The sequence below is a fragment of the Solanum tuberosum genome, unplaced genomic scaffold, assembly GCF_000226075.1.
Source record: "Solanum tuberosum cultivar DM 1-3 516 R44 unplaced genomic scaffold, SolTub_3.0 scf00589, whole genome shotgun sequence".
NCBI classification, from domain to species: Eukaryota; Viridiplantae; Streptophyta; class Magnoliopsida; order Solanales; family Solanaceae; genus Solanum; species Solanum tuberosum.
The window spans coordinates 213,771-219,337 of NW_006239511.1; positions in this window are offsets into that span (position 1 = coordinate 213,771).

Here is a 5,567-nt window from a genome sequence, read left to right on the forward strand (position 1 = left end):
TTAAAACTCATGTATGAAATTTAATTAAGGCATAATGTATAAGGGGAAAAAGGCATAAATTTGGTCAAACCTCTATATAACATTCACATTTTAACAAAATTTCAATATGACACTTAAATTTTCTTTGGGGATCAATTTTTATTGTATGTTCATCACTTTACAATAAGTTTTTGCAAATAAAAACAACATTATTATAAAAAAAGGTTCTATATATTATCGAGAGAAGAAATAAATTATGCTCCAATTTATTTACATGTCCCAAATCAAGCACAAGATAAAATCAATATAGTGATTATTTTCTATGGTTAGCCCTCCATATTAAAGTCTTTGGTATACAATACATATATCTTTACCAAATTTCTTTGCTTTGTATATGCCGTCGTTTTTTTTGTACGAACAATTAGTTTTAATATAGGGATATGAGTCTGAAAAATATCCCAACTTTGGTCGGATTAGTTGTTGCGATACTAAACTTTCATAAGGACCTATTACCTCCCTAGTACTATTTAATACCGTATTTTTTACCCCCTGAACTATTTAATAGTGTATTTTAAAGGTATATATGTGCCCACGTTGGATACATTACTATTTATAATTTTTACATTATTTTTTTATGTCCACGTGGGCAAATATATATGTTTAAAATACGGTATTAAATAGTCTAGGGAGGTAATAGGTCCTCATGAAAGTTTAGTATCGCAACAACAAATCCGACCAAAGTTGAGACATTTTTCAGACCCTTATCCCTTTAATATACATAATTTTTTGACAATATTTAGGGCATTTTGGTTATTTTATCAAACACATCAATTTTTTATTATCGATTTCATCATCTAAATCCAAACTTGTAACAATTTATTTATAAAATTAATTTTTGCACTTAAATTTACATATTGTCAATTTATACTTAGTTCATCCAAACATGCTCTTTGTATGATTTTGAAGCTGAATGATCACACACTAGATGATCATGTCTAGTCGATCTTTCACTAGCTAGGACTAAGAGAAAATTTATAAATAGATAATAATATTAGTAAGTTCTTTTAAATATAATAAAATAGTGTAACATTCTGAATGCGTTAGGTGACATGGGAAAACTATTTAATATCTTGGCTACTATACAAATTCTTATAGTTGACATTGTTGACAAATTTTACGTGTACCATTTTTCTTATTAAAAATAAGATCAATTTTTTTAAAGTAACTTAAGTCGGAAATTTATAATTAAAAGCATGTAAGGTAGATAAGAATTTTGGATACAAATTATTTGTGTTGGTTTAGAACCACACATGAAGCATTATTATGAACTTCCAAACCCAAGAAATATGTAAGAGTATCAAGATCTTTCATATGAAAAGAATCTTTAAGCTGTTGTTGCATGCTAGTAATTAATGAAGAATCGGTTCTTGTGATAATAATGTCATCTACATACATCAAAAGAAAAACACAATCCGCAGATGTTTTCCGAAGAAACAAAGATGAGTCATATTTGCTCTATTCAAAAGAAAACTGTAGTTAAGTTGATCGAAACTTATCAAACCAACCTCTAGGAGCTTGTTTTAATCCATACAAAGACCGCTTCAACTTGCATACATCTGATGTAGGTGATGAGAACAAACCAGATGGAGGTTTCATATAAATATCTTCTTTAAGATTACTATGGAGAAAAACATTTTTGACATCCATTTGATAAGGAGACCAATTTTGTGAAGCAGCACTGATAATAATAGTTCGCACCGTTGTCATTTTTGCTACAGGTGCAAAAGTCTCCTCATAGTCTGTCATGCCCTGAGCCTACACCTTGGGCGTGACTGGCACTAGAAAACCATTGCTGGCCCCAAACGAACCCTTGATCTGGCTCAACTCTCAGCGGAAGACTTACTTAACAATAACTAAACCTCAAATGTAAAGATTTAACTCAATATCTTAAAACAGATAAACTCAGAATATTTTAAAGAAAACATTCAACTGGCCAAAAGAGGCAACTCAAGTCTAAAACATTAACAATGGAAAATGAAACAGACTTTTCAAAACTCTATTGTCTATTTATGAAGCCTTTAATAACTATGATGGAAGTCGAGACAAGACCCACGACATCCTAAAAAAATTGAAAGATATAAATGAAATCCTCCGGAAGCAAGGAGGCTCAACAAAGCTAGCTCGAACTGCAAGTGGTATCAACGAAGCGCCTGTTGATGACCTTGGTTACCTGTATCTGCATCATGAAAGATGTAGGACAAATGACGTCAGTACATGGAATGTACGAGCATGTAAAGGGAACTTTAAAGCACAGACATATGCTTGAACTGTTAAAAAGGAAGAACATACTCACCTCATTTCAACTCAACTCAACTCAACTCAAGGATACTCAAACTCAGAAGTACTCAACTCAGTTCAATATAAAAGCAACGATAAAGATGCATTATAAAAAAAGCTTTTAAAACAGTAGATAATAACTCAATGTATTTAAAATACAATAGTAACTCTTTACTCTTATATGGGAGATTCTCTAACCGACAACCATCACTATGATCTATGTGATGATACAATGTCTCGCCCACGCTTCCAAAATTGTCCTATACCTTGCGGGAGTATAGGACATCCTCAACTAAGTGGATCCACTAAGCTATGCTTAAAAAGCAATAAGGAATCATCTAAAAGGTATGACCCTTTATCCATGTTGACATATATGGTTTATGAGGACATTGAATTGTCTGAACTCGTCCCCATATCGATGTTCAATACTACTCCCAATAATATAACTCATGCCCATATGTTTAAAAACATTTCCTCATCCTCAAACTTTGAGATTATTACTCAAAAGGTTCTATTAAAAGAGATAGTGCTAAAAAAAACTCCTCATAAACTCATTTGAAAATTAAAGTTTCCTCTCATTTTAAATGTAAAGACATTTACTCTTGGGATTACTTAGTTACCATATATTCATTTTGAAAAATGAAACTCAACTCTCCTCATCCTCATACTCAAGTACTAAAGTCTTAAAACAAGTTTTAAAAGTTTGCAAAAGACTTCTTAAAAAGACTCGAAAGGCTCTCTCAAACTTGACTCTTAATCTTTTCTTGAATTTGAATTATGAATTCAAGAGTTACGATTCATGATAAGAAGAATCTCGTGATGATAAAATGTATTTTAGATAGCTAGGATTAAGAAAGGAATGAAATCTCGACTCAAAGAAACAAGTACGAAATGAAAACGATAAAGAAAATGGATCCACTTAGTTGAGAGGTTCTATACCCCGGCAAAGTATATGACAGTTCTGGCAGCGTGAGTGAGACGATGTATCATCACTGTAACACCTCGAAAACCAGACCTGGAAAAAATTTGCAGAACTTACCTGAAACAGTGAACCACGGCAGGGTTCACGGACCGTGATAGGGTCCACGGACCGTGATAGGGTCCACGGACCGTAATAGGGTCCACGGACCGTGATAGGGTCCACGGTCCATTGACTTGCCCGTGGTCATGACTTGGAAGTCACCAGGCACAGACATCAGACCACGGGAACCTTCACGGTCCGTGGTGGCATCTGTAGAGTCGAGGTAGTATCCCCCCTAGCCAGCCCCTTAGATCTCCACGCCCAAGTGAAGACAACGAGGGCCTTCACAGTCCGTGGTCCCTCACACGAGTCGTGGAGTGGTCCGTGAAGGCTATCCAGTAGGCTCCCAGACCTGAGCCTACAGACCTCAGCCTAAGTGAGGACCACGGGGACCTTCACGGTTTGTGGTCCTCCACACGGGCCGTGGTAGGGGTTCGTAGACCAGACCCCAGAACCTCGAGCTCCTGGACCAAGTGCAGACCACGACTATCTTCACAGTCCGTGGTCCCTTTCATGGTCTGTGAAAGTGTCCGTGGTCAGCCCCATCTGCAACTTAAGTCAAGGGTCTTTCGGTCTTTTTCTATTTTGTTGGACCCCTAAACTACATCGTTTTAACCCTAAACTACGTGGTTTTGGTCAGTTTTAGCATAGAAACATAACTAGAACTTACCTAAGTCAGATCTTTAATCAAAAACTTAGAAAATTAGAAGCGAAAAAGGAGAAAAGGTCGAGCAACCCTAGTTCAAGAACGCAACAAGTTTCCTCCCGTTCCAGCCCTGAAATCGAAGGATTTCTCTGTGGAATTCGTCACCATGTATGTGGGATTTCACTAGTGGGTTCTTTTCACCCATTAGGTCCCTAGAATTCAGTCAGATTCTTGATTCCCTATTATTAACTAGACCTAGGGTTTCTAGAACTTCAGTAGATTCTCATGAATTAGTTAATTATATGTTCCAAATCAGATTATCATGTCATTACTTCGTTATTGCATAAATTTCAGAACCCTAGCTATTCATTTCTTTAGTTCTTGAATTACACATACTAGGTCAGATATTTTAGTATTTCAGATAATATGACTCAGTCTTGAATATGTCATTATCAGTATATTAATGTGCATTCCTAGTTTGCATGTTAGTTTTGAGCTATCCAGTATATCATAGAATTCAGTCTTAATGTGTTGATCATATAATCTATTGGGAGTAGCGTAATACCGAGTTGGACTAGGGTCAGTCACCCATTTAGTTCTAGAACTACGAGTCACGTAGGTTGTAAGTTCCCTCTGTGGGCATCATTTTAGTTATCATGACAACATGCCTCTACACCTTTGGCCGGGTGTATTGGGTCCTCTCGATGGGGAGTATACATCGGAATCCACATTTTGCTCATGTGATTTTATTATCAGTTATTAGTAGCTCCCACAGTTCAGTCTGACTCCATTGAATTGACCATATGTCAGTATAGTCAATATTCAGTCTCAGCATGTTATCACTTGGTCATTGCATTTAGTTAGCTCAGTATTCAGTATCTATATAATGTTCAGATTATGCTCTTGCTTTATTACTTGTTCAGTTATATGTTTATTTCAGCTTTATTCTATCCTACATTACCTTTCAAGTACTGACGCATTCTCTGCGCTACATCTTCTCGTGATGTAGGTTCAGGTTCTCAGCATCCAGATCACGCTTAGATCGGTTCCCGATCTTCAGTTCAACAACATTAGTGGTGCGTCCTCATTCTTCGAGGACTAGTGACATGTTTATCTTTATCGCTTTTAGTCTTTAGTTGCAGTTTTGCTAGATCTAGTTGGGGCATGTCCCAATATTTCTAGTCAGTTTAGAGGCTTATTTCAGAGATAGTTAGATTCAGCTTAGTATTTGAGTTTGATATTTCTTTTGTATTAAAATTCTCAGATTTGATATATTCAGTTTAGTATGTGGGTATTCCCCATCACTTTTATTTTCTTGATTTAGCTTCTGCATCAGCTATTATATTTTTATTAGTATATTCATGTCATGCCATCAGGGTTAGCTTGGGGTAACTTGTGATCCTAGGTCCCGTGTACACGTCTCGAGGGTAGCACGGGGATTGACAAACTTGGTATCAGAGCACTATGTTTAAGAGTCCTAGTGTCACGCCCCGAGCCTACACCCTGGGCGGGACCGGCACTCGGAGACCATTGCTGGCCCCAAGCGAACCCTTGGCCTGGCTTTCTTAACTCAGCGGAAACCTA